The sequence below is a fragment of the Mirounga leonina genome, unplaced genomic scaffold (assembly GCF_011800145.1).
Source record: "Mirounga leonina isolate KUSES-001 unplaced genomic scaffold, KU_Mleo_1.0 Mir_454, whole genome shotgun sequence".
NCBI lineage: Eukaryota > Metazoa > Chordata > Mammalia > Carnivora > Phocidae > Mirounga > Mirounga leonina.
In genome coordinates, this window is record NW_023270763.1 from 17,735,250 (window position 1) to 17,760,401 (window position 25,152).

At 47.0% G+C, this 25,152-nt stretch overlaps 1 long non-coding RNA gene across 3 annotated transcripts; it reads left to right on the forward strand.

The window, feature by feature from the left end:
• Window positions 1-62: 62 nt before the first annotated feature.
• On the forward strand, window positions 63-18,740 carry LOC117999667. Of its 3 annotated transcripts, none has more exons than XR_004676293.1 (3): window positions 72-150; window positions 12,714-13,323; window positions 18,426-18,740. It is a non-coding gene; the product is annotated as an uncharacterized LOC117999667 (long non-coding RNA). The 3 variants fall into 3 exon arrangements; XR_004676294.1 differs by lacking the exon at window positions 72-150 and adding an exon at window positions 264-565; XR_004676295.1 differs by lacking the exon at window positions 12,714-13,323 and having other exon boundaries at window positions 63-150.
• Window positions 18,741-25,152: the final 6,412 nt, after the last annotated feature.

Sequence of the window (25,152 nt, forward strand, 5' to 3'; positions counted from 1 at the left end):
TCATCTGTCCGTCTGGACGTCTGCTCCTCCCTGTCCGGCCAGCACGGCGGGCGGCAGAGGTGGTTTCCCCTAAGAAAGTTTGTTCTGCCCTCCTGGGGTGGCTGGCGTGGGTGGCCTCCAGGAGAGAGGGTCAGGACCTGAAGCTCAAAGGTGGGTGAAGCTGGCACCGCGCCCACGCTGTCCCCCAAGAAAAGTTCGGGCCCTCGGAGTCCTGGCTCTGGCTTGGCCGAGCTTGCTCCCCCGGCCGCCTGCTCCCCGGGCTGCCTGATCCCTGGACTCCGTGGCTGCTCTGGCAGACCGCTTGGCTGTGGGTATTAATAGCTCTACATTCACGCTGCGAAGCCTGGAGCTTAACTCCTTCCCTGCCGGAGCTGGGAAGGCCGGCGGGGCTGGCAGCGGCTGCAGGGAGCGGAGGGAAGGGCGGCGCCTCAGGTCCGGCCCCAGCTCCGTGGGACCCTGAGATGCCACCGCCTGCCCAGCTGGCTCCGAGGAGCACTGGGTGTCGGGATCGTGGTCAGAGTGCCTGGGCCACCTCAACCCTCCATAAGCACCTCCAGGGAGCCAGGTAGGACTGGGGGGCTCGGGACAACACCCCTGCGACGGACGGGGCTCTGAGCTCCAGAGAGCATCTGCTGGACGCCTCCACTCACACGTCCACCCCTCAAGCCCCTGGATCCTCCCACCGCATTCCCTGAACAGTCACCGTCGCTGACTCTGGGTCCGGTTCCCTGACTGGCTTCCTTCCCTGACTGGACACCCCCCCACCCCCCGTGGGACCCAGAGATCGGTTACATGCAGTCATACATCCAATTGAGGAGTGTGAGAATTGGGTGGGAGTGAGGGAACCCAGATAGAATTCGCTTGCTTGAGAAATGTTGGAAGCATCTATGTGCCAGGCACCGTGCTGGGCGCTGGGCACCCCGCAATGGAGAGGGCAGACACTGCTTCTGCCTCGGGGGGGCCTTGCATGTCACGGCGGGAGGCCGGTGGGGTCCCAGCTCACGTACAGGGTGACAGTGTAGGCAGGTGCAGCCCTCGAACAGCAGCGCCGAGTGTCCATCACAGCCTGGGTTCCAGCCCCACTCACCTCCTTTGCAACTTAGAGCGCACACAACCATTCGCAGTGGCCCTGGAAACGCCAATCAACGGAGGACACATAAATTCCGAGTGTGAAAAGGGCTATGAAAAAATAAAGCAGGGAGACGTGAGAGAGGCTGAAGATGGGCAGGCGGTTTGATAGGGTGCTCAGGGAGGACCTCCAGGGGAGGTGACCTTAGAGCTGCCACCAGCAGCAGGAGGAGGAGGGAGCGGAGGCCGGAAGATCTGGAGGGAGACTGTCCAGGAAGAGGGGTCAGTAGGGGCAAAGGCCCAGAGTCAAGAACCAGCTGGCTTGTCTGAGGAAGACAGGGACGAGTGGAGGAACAGGTCTTCAAGCTGGGTTTTAAGGAGTGAGCAGAGTTTTTCCCGGGGCTCAGGAGCAGAGAGAGCGGAGTAGATGCGGGCCGGATGGTGAGGTGCAAGGCAGCAGACGGAGGTGATGCGGTCAGGGCTGTAGCAAGTAGTCACTGCAGAGGTGCCTCTCCCAGGGCTCCGAGGCCGAAGGATGGATGGGAGGAGGACGGAACAGGAACTTGGGTCCGCTGAGGGGCTGAGGAGGCGGACGAGGGCGGAGAAGCTTGGAAGGAAACATCTATATTTGTTGAACTGAATTCCACTGGCTGGAAGGACAGATCTGCTCCTCCTTGGCTAAGAGAAGGTGGGGGCTGGGGACACAGCCCCCACATGGAGTGTTTAGGCTGCGCACAGTGCACGGGGCAGCCTGGCAGAGGGTGAGTGGGGGGCTGATATCCAGCCCTACCTCTGCTCTGCCAAGCTTTGCGTCTTTAGCCCTGTGACAGTGTGGGGTGTGTGTGTGTGTGTGGTCACATTTTGCTAACTGGTCAGCCCGAAGAGCGCCTTCCTAACATCAGTCTACCTACAGGGGTGCCTTTTTGAATCTGTCCATAGAGGGGGACTTATTTCTGATTTGCGCAAAGGTGTCCCTTAGTATGGCTGGAGGGGGGTTGGCCTAGGGGCCCTAGGTTCTAGTGCGGGCTCTGCTACAGTCCCTGCTGGATGCCTTGCATCAGTCACTGTCCCTCTCAGGAACCACAAACCTATAGACTTAGCTAGAAGCACGCTAACCCAACCCCAACACTCCACAGAGGAGGGAATGAGCTCAGAAAGGGGCAGACTCCCCTGGGGTCACGCAGTGACACACAGCAGAGACGGGCACCTGGACTCTCGTCTCAGTGCTCTATCTTCTCTGCTCCTTGTCTGCCTGGGCCGCTTGCCTTGGAGACTTGGTGTTTCCTTGAGGAAAGGAGAGGAAAGGGGAGGGGGCAGGAAGGAGCGTGGAGATTCAGGGGGGAGGAGGAGGAGGGAAGGCCAGACCAGGCCAGGCTTTGGCTCCCTCGGGTGGGAGTCAGAAGGGGTCAGGGTGTCGCAAGCCTCCAGGCTCCCTGTGCCCCCTCCCCTGGGCCCCATGGGTTGTCATTTGTGGATGTTAATTATTCACGATGCTGGTGCTTTGCCTGGTTTTAATGCACTCTGATGGTGTTCTCTAGCTAATGGGGAAAATCAATAGGTTTTAATTCTCAGTGGCTGTGAAGCTTTGTCTGTCTCCTGTTTGGGTGACTGGGCCTGGCTCTTGGGCTTGGGGGTGGGGGTTGGAGGCTCAGACCAAGTCTGTAGGGGTCTGAGACCCCACCTTTCTCTCTCTTACCCCTACCTTCTTCTGATTCCAGCCGGGGAGGAAAGATTAGGGACACTAGGCAGCTCCAACTCTGCCCCAAGCATCTTGGCAGGTCTGAGTCCTTAAATCTCAGCCATTTATTTGCTCCCTGCTCCAAGACGGATGGTCCCTCTGCCAGACCCATGCGCCAGAAACATGCCAACTGAGGCAGCCCACCAGCTTGTGGGTGCTGGAGTTAGACCTGCAGTCCTTGGTTCCCGTGTTGGCAGTCTGGGGGAGCCTTCTCCTGCCTAGAACTCAGGGTCAGCCCCAGTCATCCTCCTGGGCTCAGGCCAGGCTCACACACCTGCCTAGGGCATGGGCGAAATCTGGTCCAGGCCTCACATTCCCTAAGAGACTTCAGTGTAAGCTTCTGATATGATTTATACGTGCAGTTATATATTCAGGCATGACAATTTCCCTGAAGGGACTGAGGACCTGGAACATTCATGGGACATTAAGAGCATGTCTTTGTGTCCCATCTCAGACCACATCCTCCCCACAGCATCCCATGGGGTTCCCTGAGTCAATATCCTTTATGAATCCTGTAATTATCTTGTGAACGGAACAACTGTATTGCACCGTATTTGTGTGTGTGTTAAAAGTGTTTATTAGGCAAGTGTAAACATTTAAGATACTCTTCGGTCTTCATAAGGCTGATTTTGGCATTTCTTTTTTTTTTTTTTAAAGATTTTATTTATTTATTTGACAGAGAGAGACACAGTGAGAGCGGGAACACAAGCAGGGGGAGGGGGAGAGGGAGAAGCAGGCCTCCCGCTGAGCAGGGAGCCCGATGCCGGGCTCGATCCCAGGGCTCTGGGATCGTGACCTGAGCCGAAGGCAGACGCTTAACGACTGAGCCACCCAGGCGCCCCGATTTTGGCATTTCTTAATGTTTCCAGAACACAATGAGCCTCCAAAAAAGGAACCCAGGCCTTTCCCCAGGGACCCAGGGCCCATGCCTGGCTAATTGGAAACACTCAGGCCATGGGCAGGGGCTATCTGCTGGGTTCCTAGCTTAGCGCCCTGGCCCTCCGGAACCCAGGGACCAGGATGTGGAGAATGGTGACTGCGAGGCCTCACCCAGGCCCCAGCCAAGCCCTAGAGGACGTTCCCCGACATCCCCTTATTTTCCATTTAGGACTCAGGTGTGCAGAACTCTAATAAGAGAGTTAATCCATCTCTTTAGTTCATGACACATTATTGTTCTTGGTCCACGCTGGGCCCCTCCTGGTTTTTATTCATTTCCCTGCTCCCTTTCATGGCCCATGGATGATGGGCAGGCAAAAACTGCTGAGGTTTACTCCAAATCCCCACCTTGGGGACACCTGGGTGGCTCATTTGGTTGGGTGACTGCCTTTGCCTCAGGTCGTGATCCTGGGGTCCTGGGATCGAGCCCTGCATCTGGCTTCTTGCTCGGCGGGGAGCCTGCTTCTCCCTCTCCCTCTGTCTGCCGCTTTCCCTGCTTGTGCTCTCTCTCTCTCTCTCTGTGTCAAATAACTAAATAAAAATTCTTTAAAAAACAACAACAACAAATACCCACCTTGTGGGCTCTCAGGAGGATTACATGAATCAAAGCATATAAAATGCCTGGCAACAGTAACTGGTCAGTTAAGTTCCATCTCCTGGGCCAGCCCTCTCTCCCAGGGCTCTTTGAAGCTTGGACAAAACACCTCCCCCTTTGGCACACTGAGCATGGCTGTTTTTCAAAGTCCTTCACTCAAGACCTGCATGATCACTGGGATGAAACTCCCAGTCTGGTGAAGAAGCAAATATGAGCACCACTAGCTCCCATTTTAATTTCAAATTCAGTAGTCGCCGGGTGCATGCTCTAGGCCAGGCCATGCACTGCACAGTGCACGTGGGGACCCAGACAGGCCCAGAGAGGAAAGGGTCCCACTTGTGGGGGATTCTCTGCCCAGTGGGGGTGGGTAGGCGATGGCTCTTCTCTCCCTCTTAATTAGGGTACAGCTAAGCCACGGTAACAAAGAGGCCCCACATTTACAGCAGCTCAAACAAGTCTTCTGATAAGTTAATTAGGAGTATATGCCGAAGTTTTATTGCAAGTTTGCCATGAGGAAAGAGGCTTATGACCAACTTGGTTCAAAGAGTCCTTTCCCTTTTATAGGGAAGAGAATGGTTAGATATTCATTGTTGGACACAAGAAAATAAAATGTCTGATTCTGGAACATTAGTGGCACTGACGGACTGACAGCTGAGTGGATAGGAAGCTCACTTCCTAGAAGAGGTCTTACTTGAATTAAAATTTATGGGAATGTTGTTCAAGCATTCTGTTGAGAATGCCAGTGTCTTCCCAGAGGAGCATGTGAATTACATCACAGGGGAAAAGTTTTGTGTCAGTCCAGGTCTGGTCCAAGGTTATCATGAGGTGGAATTTTATTTCTCTTCAGGTAACAGTCCAGAGGTAGGTGATCCTCTTGGCTGAAGCTGGCTTATGAGCACCCTATTCACGTTTTAGTCCTCAAGAGGGAAGAAAGATAGAGTGATGCAGAAGTGCCATTCCTCACATCTACTCATATTGTCAGCAAGTATTTAGTCCACCAGCTTGAAAGGAGCCTGGGAAATTCAGCGTCTATCAGCACAGCCCAATATGTATAGCCAAAAACGGGACGGGGTGAAGTATTGCTAAAAGGAATAAGGGAGATTAGGATACAATGAACAGTCATTAAGTCCTAATTTATAACCGAGGAACAACACTCCTTTCTGTTTCCTGCCACAAACTCGGTTTACCAGTCTATTTCTTGGTCTTTTTAATTGAGGAAACATATGGAATAACTGGGCACCTGTGTGGTTCAGTTGGTTAAGTGACTGCCTTCAGCTCAGGTCATGATCCTGGAGTCCTGGGAGCGAGTCCCGCATCAGGCTCCCTGCTGAGCAGGGAGTCTGCTTCTCCCTCTGACCCTCCTCCCTCTCATGCTCTCTCTCTATCATTCTCTCTCTCTCTCAATAAATAAATAAATAATCTTAAAAAAATAAAAAAAAAATATGGAATAACCAATCTATATTGGACTAAGAAGACAGAGGCTCTGAGATTTAGAGCATATGACGTGTTTGAATCTATCAAGAATAGATTTTCAGTTTTGTCAGGAGAGTTTGAGAATGCATTAATAAAGATGAAAGGAAAAAATAAAGCAATTATTAACTCCAGGGAAAACAAAAAGTTGCACAATAAGGGAAATATAATCATAGCGTACTATGTGGCTGAGCTGTGAATATTATCTACTAAATACTAAAAAATTATTTTAACCAAAAAGGTATATAACTATATTAGGAGGATGAGGACAGGATGCATGTGTGTGGGAGAGGCTGGGGTGAGGGTGTAAGAGAACTAAATTTTCATTTTCTATATTAGGAAGTAAGATCAAAAGCAGAAAAATCAAGAACTAGGTGTATTAGCATGTTATTTAGAATCCTGCCATTTAAAGAATGATCCATGGACCAGCAGCATCAGCATCACCTGGGAACTTGTTAGAAATGCAAAATGTTGGAACCCAACACAGACCTGCTGAATCAGAATGTATATTTTAACAAGATCCCAAGTGTTTCACGTGCTCCTTAAAGTTTGAGAAACCCTGACTTAGAAAGAGAATAGCAAACAGAAGGAATAGCTAAAAGAGTTGAAGTTGTTGCCTTTAGGAAAAGACCTGCAGTACAAAGAGATGGGATAAGGGACTGCCAATTTTTTATATAAGCCTTGTAGCTTTTTTTGAGTTTTAAACAATGTGGAAGATTTACGATGCTGAAAAAAAGTAAATCATGCTCATGATTTAAAATCCCAACAATACAAAATGGAATGCAAAGCCTTCCTCTTACTAGAGACCCCCAAACTTCCCTTTTGCCTTGTCAACCATTTCTATAGTATCCATTAGAACTTTTCTCTGCATATCCAACCAATGTGCGTATGATTATCCTGTTTATTTTTTATGGACAAGAGCACATGCAATGCACTGTTTTGCATCCTGCTATTTTTTTACTCACCGATATCTTGGAGATTGTTCCAAATTTGTTTATAGTTTGGTTTTATAGGCTATTACAGGATGCCTAGTATTGTAATTTATTTAACTGCCCCCCTACTGATGGGAAATTAGGTTGTTTCCAGGCTTCCTCTGTTCCAGGCAATGCTGCAATAAGCATTTTGTAACCTCAATATAGTGTAGAAATAGGGGCAGGGGCGCTGGCCATAGCATGTCTGGACTGGAAACCCGTGGCTGCTGCTAAGGCCAGTTGTTTCATCTGCCTCATTTTCTGTGAAATGGGAATAAAAACAATACCTCTAAGTGTCTCTAAGGTGGTTGGGAGGAATTTGTTCAACAAATATTTGTTGAGCGTCTATTATGTGTCAGGCACTGTTTTAGACACGAAGAATTCAGTAATGAACAAAACATAAAAATCCCTGCCTGTGTGGAGTTTATATTCCAGTGGTGGGAGACAGATAATAGGCAAGATAAATTAATAAAATATATGATGATGAGTGCTAAGGAAGTGAAGCAAGGAAGAGGGATGGAGTGGGAGGTTTGCAATTTTAGATAAGGCGGTCACAGATGGACTCACTGATACAGTGACACTTGAGTGACAGCTGAAGGAGATGAGTGGTGAGTCATGTTAATACTGGAGGGAACGCACTCCGGGCAAAGGATCAGGGATGGGGAATTCACTCACTCCTTCCCAAGACGGCTGCTGGCAATGGGAAGGGCCCCATGCCTTCCGCCCTTGAGCCCTAAGTCTGCCCTTGGGGAGTTACACAAAATAGAACCCCTCCCCTGCATACTGCAGCCCTGCAACAGATGCCAACAAGAGAGCTCCTGCCTCATGATCCTGTGTTATGATGGGTTGACCCCTGGCACCAGGGGACTTTGCCTTGAGGCCTGGGTCCTTCTTCCGGAGTGGGACGTGGCTGGGAGGAGGAACCGGAGAGTGAGGGGCTGGGATTGCTATCTCTGAGTCAACCCCTATGTGGGCTCCGCTTTGCAAAGACAAGTTTCACGGGCTGGGTGAGCTGTGTGTCGTCGATCTCAGTGAGGCGGGTCTCGGGTGTGGGACAGCAGCACCCTACGGCCTTGTTGATCTCTCCTTCTGAACCCAAGTAAGATCAGTTCTAGAATTTCTCTGTAGACATCTTTGGGAGGGCAATCTGATTCAAAGAGGAAGAGGAAGAGGTGTTCGTTTTGTGGCAACAATGGAGGGCAGGGGTACTGCTGATTTTAGAATATGCTTATTTGGGATTGCGGGGATCTGATGAAGAGGTAGGAGGGCTAAAGCCCCACAAGCCACCCCTTAGCATCACCATAGCCCCTGGGTCCTAGCCCCAGGGACAGGAAGGTCCTTCTCATCCTTTAGCCTCAAAGTCTATCTCTAGCGCCCCCTATGGGCAGAGTGTACACAGGGCGCTGACCCAGAAGAAAGCTGGTTTGTAGAACCCTGCCCTCCGCATTGCAGAGCGAGTGTAAAGAGGTAGGTTTGAGCTTAATATCTGGCATGAGGGCATTTCAAATTAGTGAGGAAAAGATGGGCTATTCTATTTTCTTTCTTTTCTGTTTTCTTTGAAAAAAGATAAATCCAGATCCCTACTCACTGGATACTTCACTCTTTATTTTTATTTTTAAAAAAGATTTTATTTATTTATTTGACAAAGGGAGAGACAGCGAGAGAGGGAACACAAGCAGGGGGAGTGGGAGAGGGAGAAGCAGGCTTCCCGCTGAGCAGGGATACCAATGTGGGACCCGATCCCAGGACCCTGGAATCATGACCTGGGCCAAAGGCAGAGACGCTTAACGACTGAGCACCCAGGCACCTCAAGGGTACTTCACTCTTCAAAGCATAGGAAACACCAGATAGATCAAGGGTTTCAAACTTCAAACTAAAACTATAAAAAAATTAGGAGAAAATATGAATGAATTAAAAAAAAAATCTCAATGGGGAAGTGTCCTGCTGGCGAGAAAACAAGTTCAGAAATCATAAATTTGACTATAAAAAATGTTAAAATTTCTACACAGTAAGAACTACCACAAATATGGGGCGCCTGGGTGGCTCAGTCATTAAAGCATCTGCCTTCAGCTCAGGTCATGATCCCAGAGTCCTGGGATCGAGCCCCGCATTGGGCGCCCTGCTCAGCAGGAAGCCTGCTTCTCTGTCTCCCACTCCCCCTGCTTGTGTTCCCTCTCTCACTCCCCCTGCTTGTGTTCCCTCTCTAGCTGTCTCTCTCTCTGTCAAATAAATAAATAAAATCTTTAAAAAAAAAAACTACCACAAACAAAATAAACACAAATGGCCACCTGTTTTTATTTATTTTTATTATTATTATTTTAAAAGATTTTACTTATTTATTTGAGAGGGAGAGACAGAGTGAGAGAGACAGAGTGCACAAGAGCAGGGGGAAGGAGAAGCAGGCTTCCCGCTGAGCAGGGAGTCCAATGCAGGGATCGCTCCCAGGACCCTGGGATATGACCTGAGCTGAAGGCAGATGCTTTTTTTTTTAAAGATTTTATTTATTTATTTGTGTGAGAGAGAGAGCACGAGCAGGGGGAAGGGATAGAGGGAGAAGCAGGCTCCCTGCTGAGCAGGGAGCTCGATTCGGGGCTCCATCCCAGGACCCTGAGCAGGGAGTCCAATGCAGGGATGGGATCATGACCTGAGCCGAAGGCAGACGCTTAACCGACTGAGCCACCCAGGTGCCCCAACAAATGGCCAACTATTTTTAAAGCATACGATCCAAATGACAGAATAAGGTTAGTATTCTTACTACAAAATCAGCTCTTACAAATCAGAAAGAGATGGACCCTGAGCCCCATAGGACAAACAGCAAAGACCGTGGAATGGCAATTCCAAAATAAAGAAAAACAAACTGCCAACAAGTATGTGGGGAAATATATTCAACTTGTCTTGTTCCTCAAGGGTCTTTGCACTTCCTGGTCTTTTATCTGGAACACTCTTGCCCCAGGTTGCAACACCGCTTGCCACTCAATTCCTTCAGGTCTGTGTCACTCAAGTGTCACTGTATCAAGTGACACGAAGGGCTATAAGTGACCAGGGGCCTGAATTACAGGATATCTCAGGTGGAAAGTCCCCTGTGATGTCTTCTGGGGCAGGGATCCTCTCTGCTGCTCTGAGATAAGGCTAGCAGGCACCAGGCCATGCCAATAGGTAAAGGGTTTTGATTTGATCCTAAGAGCAAGTGGACGTCAATGTGGGGTTTGAAAAGCTCCCTGTGGCTGCTGGGGGGGCGGGCACGGTGGTGGTGGAGAATCCACACAGATGACACAGTGGTCCAGGGTAAAGGTGACGGTGATCTGGAGAGGACTGGTGGTAGTGAGACTGGGGAGAAGTGAATGAATTAGGGAGGTATTTATTTAGAGGGTACATCTCAGGACCTGTTGAGGCATGATGAAGACAAAGGCATCGAGGATGATGTCCCAGCATCCAGCTCGCATTTCTAGACTGATGGTTTTACCAGTCACCGAGGGTGGTATGGGGGACCAAGAAGGCAAGACTGGCCTGGTGGGAGCCAGGGACCTTGGAAACACCTGGGTGGAACTGTGGGGCCGGAAGTTAGTGCTACAAAACTGAAGCTCTAAGGTGAGGTCTGGACAGACAGCGATTAAGGCCAAGGGCGTGTGTGTGATGTCAACTAGGGTCATTGTGAGGTAAGAGAAACCCAGCCTTGAGGAACCCCAACATTGGATTGCCACATATGGGACATGAGCCTATGAAGGGAATGGAGGAGGGGAAGCTAGCATCACAGAAGTTAGCATTTCGAAAAGGAGGAAGGGAGAGTTAGTCAACACATTGAATGCTATGAGGGGTCAAGGTACATGAAAACTTAGAAGAAGTCCACTGGATTGGACACCAGAGATAATCTCAATGTCAGGAATCTCAACATTGGCACTGTTGACATTTGGGCTGGATGATTCTGCATTGTGGGGCCTGTCCTGGGCCTTGGAGGATGATTAGAAGCATCACTGATCTTTACTCACTAGAGGCTGGAAGCACCCCACCCCCAGCCGTGACAACGAAAATTGTTTCCAACATTGCCTGATGTCCCCTGGAGGGCAAAATCACATGCAGTTGAGAACTTCTGCCTTGGCAGTGTTTTGGGTAGGCGTGCAAATGGAGGCAGTGACATTAGACAGATGTTTTTAGAAGTTTGCTTGTGGAGCAGAGATGAGAAATAGGATAGTGGCTGGAGAGGACAAAGGAGAGCATTTTGAAAATGTATAAATAATGGGGTGCCTGGCTGGCTCAGTTGGAAGAACATGCAACACTTGATCTTGGGGTCGTGGGTTCGAGCACCATGTTGGGTGTAGAGATTACTTAAATAAAAACTTAAAAAAAAAAAAGGAAATGTATAAATAATGATGAAATGTCAACCTTTTGGATTTTTTGGTCACTCTTTTTTTTTTTAATTTTTTTTTTTAAGATTTTATTTATTGAGAGAGAGAATGAGATAGAGAGAGCATGAGGTGGGGAGGGTCAGAGGGAGAAGCAGACTCTCTGCCGAGCAGGGAGCCCGATGCGGGACTCGATCCTGGGACTCCAGGATCATGACCTGAGCCGAAAGGCAGCTGCCCAACCAACTGAGCCACCCAGGCACCCGATTTTTGGTCACTCTTTAACAGGTGAAAAATAGCCTCTTGGTATGGTTTTGATGTGCATTTCATTTCCCTTATTACGAGTGAACTTGACATCTTTTCATAGGTCTGGGGAAATTATTCTTTAGAGACTTTTTTATGTTTTTAATCTATTTTTCTGTTGGTTCATTGGTCTTTTTATTATTGATTTTAAGAGTTGCACATATTAGGCAGGAGAGTTCTTCATTTGTGATTTGAGTTACAAATATTTTCCCCTAGTTTGTCATTTTTCTTCTGACTCGAGGGAGCTGAAAGAGAAATGGGCACTTGTGTACATTTCTGAGGGGTTTTGCAAATTTGAACAATTCTTGTGATTGACAATTTGTCGCTATCTATCAAAATTACAGGTGCATTTATCCTTGACTCAGCAGTCTTGCTTCTGGGAATTTATGCTATGGAGCTACTTGGCATGGATAAAAATGCGTGCGTGTGTGTGTGTGTGTGTGTGTGTGTGTGTAGTTGGTCATTGTGGCTTTGACTTTTTTCTCACGAGACTGGAAATAGCCCAATAGGGCACAGATTAAATAAACCATGGTACATGCATAAACGGAATATTTTGCTGCTATAAAAAAATGAAGAAAATTTCTATGTACTGTAATGGAAAGATCGCTAGGATATACTGTTAAGTGAAAAGAAAAAAGGCAATGGGAGGAAGTGTGTATTTGGTGTGCCATCTTTTGTGTAAGTCATGGGGAAAATGGGAAATATGAAAATATTTCTGTATTTGCTTATATTTGCATAAAAAACACTGGGGAAAACAGTAAAATGTGGTTCCACAAGGGGTTCAGGCATGGGGAGGGTGGGGAAGAGGGATGACAAATGTAACTTCATTTCTGTTTTTAGGGTTTTTTTTTTTTTTTTTTAAGATTTTATTTATTTATTTGACAGAGAGAGACACAGCGAGAGAGGGAACACAAGCAGGGGGAGTGGGAGAGAGAGAAGCAGGCTTCCCGCCGAGCAGGGAGCCTGATGCGGGACTCGATCCCAGGACCCTGGGATCATGACCTGAGCCGAAGGCAGACGCTTAACGATTGAGCCACCCAGGTGCCCCCCCCTTTTTTTTAATTGGTGAATTATCTTTAACAAGTTAATGGGATGGGTCCAGTTGAAAGGGGTTGAAAATACAGAAGAGAGAAGTTTTCAAGAAGGTGGGAGAAGGTGGGATTCAAGGCCCTGGTATAAGGGTAGGGATTTGCCTCAGTTTCTCCATCTGTAAAATGAGGGTTCTCCAGCTAACCATGAAAGGCACCTAGCATGGACCTTTGTCAGACATAACTCTCGTCTCTTCTCTGAAGCCCAGGGCAGGCTGGCCGCGGGGACAGGCCTTGTCCTCAACTCCTTCAAGTGCATCGCGGGAGGACGGTCGGTGGTCAGTGGAGGGCCTGAGCCAGTCCCAGCCTCCTGGCAGGTGTGTGTAGAGCTGAGCGGCGTGGCCCTCCTCCAGTGCGTGTGCGGAAGTCCTAACCCCCGCAGTCCCAAGTGTGACCGCTGTTTGGAGATGGGGTCTTTAAAGAGGTGATGAAGGTAAAAAAAGAAGTCGTTCGCGTGGGCCCTGACCGAATATGGTGTCCCTGGAAGAAGAGGAGTTTGGGACACAGAGACACACAGAGGGAAGACCACGTGAAGACAGGGAGGAGATGGCCGTCTACACGCCCAAGATGGAGGCCTGCTGACACCTTGCTCTCGGGTTTCTAGCCTCCAGAATCATGAGAAAATACGTTTCTGTTCTTTAAGCCACGCAGCCTGTGGCACTTTGTTTGATAATAGTGCGTCTCTCATTCATGTCAAACACGTCCGGAGGCAGGCAGGCCACGTCACAGAGACTCGGGCTCCACTTTCTCTCCCACCTTCTGTTTTCAAGGTCACCTCTTGGACCAAGATGGCTGCTGGAGCTGTCTATGCCAGGTAGTAACCAGGAAGAAGGGACAAAGAGCAGGCGCCTCCCTTTATTTCTTTATTTATTTGGGGGGTGGAGAGAGAGAGAGAGAGAGAGAGAGAATGAGTGGGGCAAGGGGCAGAGAGAGAGAGAGAGAGAATCTTAAGCAGACTCCAGGTGCAGCCCAACTCAGGTTCGATTTCACGACCCTGAGACCATGACCTGAGCCAAAATCAAGAGTCGGATGTTTACCTGACTGAGCCACCCAGGCTCCCCAGGTCCCTCCCTTTTAGGGCAACTTCCTGTAAGTCCCACAGAGCCATTTTTTAACATCTTTCTGGCCACCACGTAGTTACACGATCACAACTTACTGCAAGGAAGTCTGGGAAATGTGTTCAGCTAAAAGTCAGGGTTTATTCCTAGGGGACAAGGGGAGAATGGATGCTGGGGGAGGCAACCAGCCATCTCTGTCATGGACTATCCCCTCAGTCCACGTACTCAAGGGTGCATGAATAACTTTCTCTACGTTTTTCGTAATTCACCATCATTTCTGTTGCAAGCCAAGATGGCGTCTGCACCTTGCTGTGCAATGTGTCTAATTCCTGGGTGGCCTTTGAAGTGCCTAGCTATGGTGGGCAGTGTTGGTCCTGAAGTCCATGAAGGTGTGCCCAAGACATCCGTTCTCAGCTATCTATCCCTGACCATCAGCTTACACAGCCCACTTAGTTTCTGTCTGCGCAGCTACTTTGGCCTCTCCTGGTCCATTGCCAAGGCTCAGGGATCATTCTGCTGCTCTCATGCCCGCTGGGAACCAAGGCACTCTGGGAAGCACTTTTTCCATCTGCTCTTGGGCTTCTCAAACCTTTCTTTGGAGTCTTGCTGCCTCCCCCACGAGAAGTAGGGTTCAGGGCCTGGCCTTCAGAGACGTCCCAAACTCTCTCTTTTTGCATTACATCTCCTCTTTGTCTTTTTCCCTATACCCCAGGGAAATATTCCTGATCTGAAGGTGGTGAACCCTATTTTTGGCTTTTATGTTTCTCTGATAAGGACTTAAACTATTGAGACACAAAAGCCAGACTCATGGCCTTTTCTGTTTCTTACTTTTTCACATTCCTCTTTTGAGGTGACAAGCACAGCTTTTAGCTTGATGGCAGGGAAGAAAAAAAATATCAAGAAATTGAAAAGAACAGAAAGTATTATACTGCCATGTTAGTAATAAACTTTCCTGTGGTTGATGCTGTTTGGTATTCCCCACTCCTTCTACCGTCATCGTAGTCTAGTAAACTAGACTGTCTCCTTTCCTAGCTGCTCTTGCAGCTTAAGGAAGCTGTATTTCTCAGTTCTGATCAATAAGATGGGAGCAGAAGGCTGCTCAACGTTTATAGGAAGGCTTTTTCTTTATCCAAAAAACGGGGGGGCCAGGTGTGTCTGGCACATTCTCTTTCCCTCTGCTTCTTACTTAGAATGTGAACACAATGTCTGGACCTGCAGCAGCCATCTTGCCACCATGAGGGCAAGGCTAAGAGAATCACAGAGATGCCATAGCACCATTGAGCAGCTGAGTCTACACAGCATCATGTCACTTATTTACTAGTATGCAAAAAAAGTCCTCATTTTTAAGTCTTTGTTAGTTGTTGCTGAAGCATTCCTAATGTATATACTATCACTGTATTTAAATTAGCACAAGTGGGTTTTTGTTTATTGTCACACATGTTGCCTAAACAGTGGCGGCCTCTTGAATTCTGGGCCATGTGGATGCATGACAGTTCCTAACCACGCTCCAGCCTGCTCAGCCCAAACCCAGCCACCAGTTCTGTCCCCAGTGGTTCCCATGCCAGGCTCTGTTTGTCAAAGTGAGTCATGTGGATAGGATAATGCTGCTCAGGGGTACTCAACAGAAGAACATCTTGCTCCTTCAAGCAGCTGGAGGATGGGGATAGCTCACCAACTATTGTCAACCTTGGGACCTACAACACCTTTTTTTGGCTCCCTTTTGTCCAGCAGAGGCTTCCATTCACTGAATGAAGAAAATCCAGACCTGTCTACGAAAGGTTTCTACGCCATGTGTCATGATATGCTGGGCAGGTTCCTGACTGCTCCAAGAGGAGGTGCCAGGCTGAGGTCTCCCTTTATGTGGGGAGAAGTCCCTTTGCTAGTCTCTCCCTTCTGCATCCTTCCTGAGGTCACCAAGATCTGGAAATAGAGGAGTGACAGAGTACAGATATGTACCATCCAGGACTTCAAATTAGATTCCACCCAGCTCAAAAGTGAAGGCTCAATTAAAGCTAACCTAGAATAAGTCATAAGATCCTTTCCAGAACAATTCAGGAAGAAAATCGTTTTTTCCTTTAGACTTATTCCTGAGAGGATAAGAGTCTGACACAGCCAGGGTCCACCACTAGGGGAGAGCTTGGCCAAGACTAAAGACAGCGAGATCAAGTTCCAAGGACCTGGTAGGAGTCCCTGGATCAAACTATGCCTGAAGGCCACCTATACCCAGACTTTTAATATATATGAATCAGAATATATACCTATCTTGTTAGAGCCCATTTGAATTGCTTTTCTCTCGTACAAACTAAAACAGTTTTGAGAATTTCAGCCCATGACAAATAGTGTGGCAGGTGAGCAGTTAGGCTGACACCTAAAGCCCAAATTGCCTGCTGTTGAATCCAGTGCACCATGCTGATTGACCAGAGCCTGAATCCAAGATGTCCCTGGGAGAATTTGTGTTCACATAGCTTCTCCTGATGTTTGAGCTCTGCCTTGTCTCTGAGGATTTCCCAGACCACTGGGTTCACCCCAGAGTGCATCTCTCTGCTCTCCATCTGTGCAGTGCATTTGGCATGGAAGTGTGGGTCATTTCATTCCATTTTTGTCCTGAGCTGGTCTTTAAATCTTGGCAAACTTGGGCTGCTCTTCAACTTTTCTCTTTTGATGTAAACTCCTCCAGGCCAAGGGCTGGCTCTTATCGATTTCATTTTCCCATACAGCTCAGGGCTCAGCACACAGATGGAAATTTTGGGTGGCGGCATGGGACAATGGAACACTGGCCCTGAATCCTGGCTTGGCCACTTACTAGCTGGGTGACCATCAGCAAGTCACTTAGCTATTCTGAGCCTTACAAAGGTGATTATGAAGACTACACAATATCGTGTGTCATTCATTTGTTCATTCAGTAAATATTTACTGAGTGGGCACTCTGTGTAGGCATGGGGTTGGGGCTGAAAGTACAATGGCAAGTGTAACACTCAAGATATACTTTGGTTGGTGGCGAGCAGTATAAACCCTCTTCCTATTCTCATTCTGATAGGTAGACCTCATTTCTTACCTTCCCTTGCAGTTGGGTGGGGCCGTGTGACTACGTTCTGGCCAATGGAATTTGGGGAGAAAGTGATATATGACCTTTCTCCCCCTAAAGCACTTCTGGGGCAATCCTCCACCTTCTCTTCCTGTTTGCCAGCAAATGCAGAAGATCTGATAACTCTAGAGACCTGAAAGGAGTGTTGAGACCCAACATGGAAAGGGCCCGTGACCCTGAATGACTTGCCAACCCTCCGTGACTGTGACATGAACAAGAAATAAACTTCGACTGTGTTAAGCTACTGAGATTTTAGGTTGTTACTGCAGGATAGTATACCCTGGCATCAACTGTGGCCAACTTAAGTGAAAGTGAATTTCTTGGCAGGAAATGGGCTGTCCATGGGGTCAACAGGAGCCTTAGAAGTGGGCAGCTCTAGAGGCTAGGAAGGAGGACTTGTCACATAGAGTGGGCACGCATCTGGAACAGCAGTCCAAACATTTCTACCTTTGTCCCGATATTCGAATTCCTGGGAGGGAGGTCCATCTGGCCTACCTTTGGCCGAATGTTCCTCACCTTGGCTGGAGGAGAGAAAACTTTTGATTTCAGCCCCTACTCACTGTATTTAGTGAGAGGAGAAAAACCTCAGAAGGGCATCGAGGGAGTGATGGATGTTGGGCAAACTGAAAACAAGCGCTCCCTGAAACGAACACATTCCCTTCCCTCTTAGAGCCACAGCCACAGAGAGGTACAGACTCATCACGTCCTCCCACAGTGCAGCACAATGACTGGGGTGACCTCCATGATGGACAAGTACAGGCCACCCAGATCTGGGTAGAGAGGTTAAGGAGAGTTCCCACAGGAAGTGATATTTGATCTTGGGCTGGAAGTCTGATAGAAATCTACTATGTAGGGGCACCTGGGTGGCTCAGCCAGTTAAGCATCTGCCTTCGGCTCAAGTCATGATCTTGGGGTCCTGGGATTGAGCCCCGCATTGGACTCCCTGCTCAGCAGGGAGCCTGTTTCTCCCTCTCCCTCTGTAGTTCCCCCTGCTTGTGCTCTCTCTCTCTTGCTCATGCTCTCTAAAATAAATAAATAAAATCTTAAAAAAAAAAAATCTACTAGGTAAAGGGAAAGCAGGTGGAAAAGGAGTGAACTTATGTAAAGGCGAGGAGGTACCACCGGAGATGTGAATTTCTCTTTTCTTCCTCCTCACTGAACATGCAGGACTTGGAATCAGGGGAAACACCCTTCTCGATTTTCAGTCATCTCTATGAAATGGAAAAAGGGAGGTTTCCTTCATACAGATTTTTTTTTTTAAGTAATCTCTATGCCCAACATTGGGCTCGAACTCACGACCCCAAGATCAAGAGTTGCATGCTCTACCAACTGAGCCAGACAGGCCCCCCTCAGATGATAGTTTTGTGCCTGGCAAAACTAAGTGAATCTGTTGGGAAAAATAAAGCAAAACAAAACAATAAAAATACTCAGTTGGCTGGGTCCAAAATTTAATGAAGGAAATCAATAACCTCCCTATTTTTACTAAAAACAACCATTTAGAAGAGGTAATGGAAGTGGTGACCCCCAACTACAACAGCAACACAAAAGATAAAGGACCTAAAAATCGACTTAATAAGAAATGCATAAAATCTATATGAAGAAGGGACACCTGGCTGGCTCAGTCGGAAGAGCACGCAACCCTTGATCTTGGAGTCGTGAGTTCAAGCCCCACATCGGGCGTAGAGATTACTTAAAAAAAAATCTGTATGAAGGAAACCTTAAAATGCTATTGAATGACACAAAAGAACACTGAATTTATTTATTTTTTTCTAGGCTTTGTCTGGAACCCAGAAGCAGCTACTCAGCTCCTTCTCCTGGTCTCCTTGTGTCCTCGTGCTGATGGGGACCCTGGGTTTGCTGTCTTCTTGCTGTCACCTTACTGGAATGTGGTGCTGCCCCAGCTGTCCTGGCCAGTTCTGGGCACCTGTTTTGTTTCATGCATCAGGTTCTGGCAACCGGTCTGGCGTCCTTCTGGGAACTAAATCACCTTACTCTGTGCCTGGTTTGGGTTTGGCTTCTCCTGTCTCAAACAAGAGCTTGGATTCCGACCTCACACCATACACCAAAATAAATTCTATGTAGATCAAAGATTAACCTGTGTTTTTTATTAAAGGTATAAAAGTACTGGAAGAGAGTGTGGGTAAATTCCTTTAAACATTGGCATAGAATCATCCTTATTAAGTATGACTCAAAATTCAGAAGCCATTAAAGATTGATTAATTCAGCTATAAAAAACCCCCACAAAACTTCTTCACTGAAAAGCAAAACCATAAGCAAAGTCCAAAGACAAAAATCTGGGGAAAATATTTGCAAGTCAATATCACAAAGGGTTAATCTCCCTGTTGCATAAAGAATTCCTAGAAATGTGGCCAAAGAACCCAACAACTCAAGAGCAAAGAGGGGCAAAGTACAAAAACGGACAGTTCACACATACACAAAAATGTGATGTTGGGGCACCTGGGTGGCTCAGGTCATAATCTCTGGGTCCTGGGATCGAGCCCTGCGTTGGGCTCCCCATTCAGTGAGGAGTATGCTCGTCCCTCTCCCTCTTCCTCTGCCTCTCCCCCTGCTCGTGCTCTCTCTCTCAAATAAATAAAATATTCAAAAAAAGGGCGCCTGGGTAGCTCAGTTGGTTAGGCGACTGCCTTCGGCTCAGGTCATGATCCCGGAGTCCTGGGTTTGAGTCCTGCATCAGGGTCCTGGCTCAGGGGGGAGCCTGCTTCTCCCTCTGACCCTCTCCCTTCTCATGCTGTTTCTCTCTCACTCGCTTTCTAATAAATAAATAAAATCTTAAAAAAAAAAATCTTCAAAAAAAAAAAAAAAGAAAACAATTGTGATGTCACCTCTCAGATGGGCAAAAATCCAGAAGGTTGACAGTATATCCTATTGGCCAGTCTGTGTGGAAATAGATACTGTCCGTGTAGCTGGTAAGACTGGACAACTCCTATAGAGGATGATTCAGGAAAATCCATCAAATCACAAAGGCATTTACCCTTTGACCTAGTAATTCTACTTTTGTGAATTTCTCCTATAGGTACAGCTGCACATTTATGTGTATGCATAAGATTATTTTTTACAGCATTGGTTTTGTTAATAAATGAACAGAAATCACATTGTCTTGGGTCACAGGTTTACTCCTGACACCGAGGAGTGGGGTCAGCCCCACCCAAACTTCAAACACTGAGCATAAAGTAAAGATGGTCCTTCGTAGCAAAACTGGAGTTATCAGAAGGGACATGAAACAACCCCCCCCAAAACAGATATCCCCTGCATCATCTATACCCTTCTTGTTTCACACGATGGAGACAACTTTGTTTATTGGAATGTTCCAGAGCAAACACAGGTGATACAACATTTGGGTGTGGTCAAATAACCAGCAGGGGTGGGTCAACCACCTTCTACTGATGGTGGGTTCTATTAATGTGAAGGCCCTTTGCACTGCCCATGATGAGTTGGAATATACAAATATGGGGTAGCATCACGGGCAGTGTTGAGGCGCCTCTCTGCATAATAGTGAGGAGAGAAACTTGAGATTTGGAATGAAATTCTGGAGGGAAGAAAGATAAAGTAGACAGCCAGGCATTATGAGGTTTGAGGGGCTAAGGCAAAAATAATCTAGTAGCAGTCTGGCTGATGAAGGATTGCAGAAAATCTCAGAAAATGGGAATGAAGGCTTTAGATTGTTTGCTATGGAATGTGTGATGTAAGTCCTTTCTTCTGCAACCTTATGAAATCTTCAGTAAAGATCAGTCCCCATTGCTTTGGTGCAGGGTTTCCCTGTTGAGGGTGATACCGCCTTCAGGAACACTGGAAACATGTGGGCTTGGTTTTACTCGTTGTAATGACTGCCGGGGGTTGGGGGCATGGTCATTACTGACTTGGTGACCAGGATCATGTCACCTGATGAGATGTCTCTTACACAAGGCCAATTGCACCCCCACTGGAAACACTGCTTTGGTGTGAGTGGATTGCTATGGGAAACTTAAAGATGTTCAAAATTTTGTATCTGGGTTGAAACTGGACAAAACCAAAGCACACAGGAACCAGAGGACAAAAGAGCAGCTGACACCTGGGTTGCACCTGTATTGAAGACTTTGATGATATATACAATCATCACATAATGAGTCTTTTTATATCTTCCTTCATTACAGCCTTAGTTTATTTCCTCATTTGTCATCTGCTTCGTAATAAGCTGGCCTTTTAATTTTCTGCATTTTACATTTATTTTTTATTAGTTCTAATCTGCATATAAAATAGAGGTATTTTGTATTCAATTTGTATTCATTGGTCCAGAGACCAAGGCTCATCTTCTTTTTTGTCAGCACCATATTTTTGGATCCATTTGTGATCTTTTATTATCCTCCCCATTTTTGTGTGCCATTAAAAAAGTAATTATTGTTCCATAACACACTGGATTTCCTAAATTTAGATCTTGTTCAGGAAATAATTTAGATAAAAATAACTATTATACACATTGTTCAGAATTGAGGTATTTCAATTTCACAGACTTTTTCCTATTAGTTATACATATGCCCTGCTTTAGCACTTTGTCATTTCTTCCAAAGTTTGCCATGCCAACAGAAATCCATTTCAGCAACTAGCTCACAGTGAAGGTGATGAGTTGGGCTCAAGCTGGAGGGTCTCTAGTCTGAAGGTCGCCTTGGACTCACTGAAGCTGAGAGACCTGGGTGTGTTTTGGGGTTGGATGAGGGGTGACCTTGCATAATGTGAGCCTGAGATACTTCCTGTCTTTTAAGGACCCAGTCAACAGAGAGGGGCCAGGTCTTAAGTTTGGGGATTGCCCAGCGGCTGATTGGAGTTATAGGCAACTGATTTTTCATAGTCCTCCTAGAAAGGAGCTGTGATGGCTCCTTATGAGTCTCCTTAAAGGTCAGACCCTTACTATAGTGTTCTGGTTATATATTGTTATATCCCCAAACATAATGACTTAAAATAACAACTCATTATTATCCTTTGTAGTTCTGCACCATTGATGGGCCCTAGCTGGGTGGTTCTCATTTGGAGTCTCCCATGCAGTTGCAGTCAGAGAGGTACCAGGGGCTGGATCTTCCCAAGTCATGACTGGGCTCAACAGTCCAAGATGGCCTCTTCACTCATGTGGCTGTGCCTCAGCTGAGCTAACTGTGATGGATGGAGCTGGTCAGGCAATACTCTCTCTTTTCATATGGTCTTTCCATATGTCTGGCTAGAACTTTCTCACAGTTTGGTGTTCTCAGGTAATCAGATTTCTTACGTGCTAGCTGGCTTGTCCCAAAGAAAATATCCTAAGAAATCCAAACAAAAACTGTACAGCTTTTTAAGACCTAATTTTGAAAATCATGTTCTATTTCATTCCATTTTATTGGTCAGAAGTGAATTCACAGGGCCAACCCAGAGTCAAGGTCAGGGGACTTACAAAGATGGGAATTCTGACATGGTTCAGTGAGGGCCCTTCTTTGTAGACCACTTACCACACATAGTCTTGTGTACTAGTCAGGATAGGCCAGGTTGTGCTGCAGTAACCAACCACCCCTAAATCCCAGTCCCTCAAAACACAAAGTTTGTTTCTTGCTCATTTTGCTGGCCTGGTATGGTTGAGGGCAGGGTTCAGGCCCATGTAGTCACTCCATCTCATGGTGCCCCAATCTCAACATGATGCCTCAGGGGTCACCATGGCAGGGGAGAGCAGAATCAGAGGGACTTGGACAGGCAAGGAAATGCTCTGGCCCAGAAGTGACAGAGTCACTTCCACCCAGTTGCCATTGTCCTGCCCAACTGCAAGAAGTGGGGAAGTATAAACTTCCCTTGTACTTGGAAGAGAGCCGAGGCAGATATCGCTGAACATTAGATGTCTCTCTCCCATCATGCCCTGCCCATGGATAATTCCTATTGCATATTTCTGGTGGATGTCACAACTAGGTAAGACTTCAGACAAGATTTCTCCCTTAATCAGATTAGTGGATGTTTGTAAATAGCTATTTGTTTACACAAGGAGGTCACTCAGGAGGAGGCATTTGAATCAGGTCTTTCGGATGAGTAGGGATGTAAGGGAAGAGATGAGGAAAAGGACATTCCAAATGATGGAAGAGCCTAGGAGCCATGAGAAGTCTAGCTTGGTGGGCTTGCAGAGGGAGAGCAAGAGGTAAGGTGGGCTGTGACTCGGAGGGAAACAATAATCAATAATTAATAACTAAACCTTATTGAACATCTTTTTGATGTGCCAGCCATAGTTCTAAGTGCTTCGCGTGCTTTGCCACAGTAATGGTAATGCTCTGTTGGATCTCTTCCATGTGCACCTCTCGAGTCCCATTCCCCCTTCTCTGTGTTCAGGACATTGGCCCCAGCAACTACATCACCATGCTCCCTTGCTCTCTGGCTTCTGGATGGATCAGTCCAATGGGGAGCCCCAGCAGGAGATAGAGAGAGGGAAGAGAGTGAGTTCAGGGTATTTGTTCTACTGGCTTCCTCCCTGCAGGAACACCCCCTCAGCTGGTGTTCTTGCACCATTCTCCCTAGAGAGGTTTTGGCAAGGGTGCCTCGTCTTGCCCCTTCAGGCCTAGGGGTCCTCATAGTCCTGCTGTTACTAGATTGGGGATACTGTATAATCTTTTGTAGGGTTTCCTTACAACCCTTTAAAAATAGCTCCCTTGTCAATTCTTCAAATTCTAACTAGAATTTCCTGATAGAACCCGACTGATAGAGGTACCTAATGGACCAAATGGGTACTAGTACTGTTCCCATTTTACGGATGAGGAAACTGAGGTACAGAGAGTTTAGCTGACCTGCTCAAGGCCATCCACGTACATAAAAAAAGTAAAAACTCAACCAGCCAGTTCAAAGACCTTCAAAGGCCTTGAATGCCATGTTAAACAGAGAATGTTCCTATCACCTACAGAGGGTGCCAGATGTTCATCCCTTCTTTCTTTTTTCATTAAATCCATATTGAGTGATACATCTATGCCTCTTGAGAAAACAACGAGCTTCCTCGCATGGAAAATGAGAGAATTCCTCAGGCTCTGATGGCCTCACAGAGCTGTGGTGGGGCTCTGAGAGATTTTAGCCATAGAAAGAGCTATTCTGGAAATTAGGGTGGAGCATGTGACTGAGGTCCAGCCAATCAGAGCATCACATTCCCCTGGTCACAGTGATTGGCTCAGGAGTGATCCAATCAAAGCCAAGGGGATTATTTCTCTGGAACACTTGTAGCTTTCTTCTCTGCCAGCCTTCCAGTTGGGATATGCCAGGGGCAACAGTGCGGATCAAGGACCCCTGGTCAAGGAATCAGAACCAAGAAATGGAGAGAAACTGAGTTCTGTGATGACATTTCAGACTCTGCATGCAGCCATGTCTGAAATCTATGTAAACCTTTGGATGATTCTCTTATATGAGACAATAAAATCCCTTTTCCCCTCTTAAAGAGTTCCAATTCCAGAGTTGCAAACTCATCACTTGCAACGGAAAGAGTCTTAATGCCATAGGAGAGCTTGGAGTGGGAAGGGGAGTGGGGCCTCTGCAGCGAACCTCTGTTCATCCAGCAAGACCCAATGAAAATGTTACCATCTTTGTTCAACCTTCCAACCACTCCTCCCTTCATAGCTAGTTGCTCCTTCCCCCTCTTCCTTGTACACTTAGGTTTGCACACACCTCTACTATAGCGCCTTCTTGTGCTGGAATTGTTAGGGTGGCTGTTTCTGCTATGAGGCAGTGAACGATTTGCCCGAATCTTATTCATTTTGGAATTTTCAGTCTTTAGGAAAAGACCTGGCATAAAGTTGATACTCACTGAATGTTTGTTGAATGAATAACTGAATGAATGGGACCAAAGCGGGAGCAATAGGAATGGGCAGGAGGAGATGGATGGGGGCCATCTCTGCAGTGCCAACAAAAAGTAATAGCAGTCTTAAATCTTTTTTTTTTTTTTTTTTTGGAGTAGCCAGGCTTGAGATTAATATTAATAACAAAGTGTTATTTAGTTGACTTGGACAAAAATCCCTGGACAAAAATTAATAATAGCTGTGATTGATTGCATGCCTTATGTGCCAGGTGTTCTGTGTATATTCAATTTGATATTAGCTCCAGCTTGGTGATGGAGGTATGCTGAACATGTGGGGACTCCAACACATCCACTTTATCCTGAGGAGTTGAAATCAACTCTAGGGGAGGATTCTCAAAGCCAATCATAGCAATTCCATCCTCCTCCACAGTGGCTAGCTCAGGGATGGACAGGCCTGGGCCAATTAGGACCAGTAGGATAAAGTTTATTGCCATGAGAAAGGATGTGAGATAAGGTGCTCTGTCTTGCTGGATGTGAACTTGGACATTTGTGGTCCTGGCTGTTCCTGGCAGCCATCTTGAGGACAAGGCTGATCCACTGAGGAGAGCAGAGCCAAGAAAATCTTAGAGGAAAGGACCCAGGGCTTCCATTACTCCCAGCATGAAATTGACCTCTTCTTTTTCTTTCTTTCTTTCTTTCTTTCTTTCTTTCTTTCTTTCTTTCTTT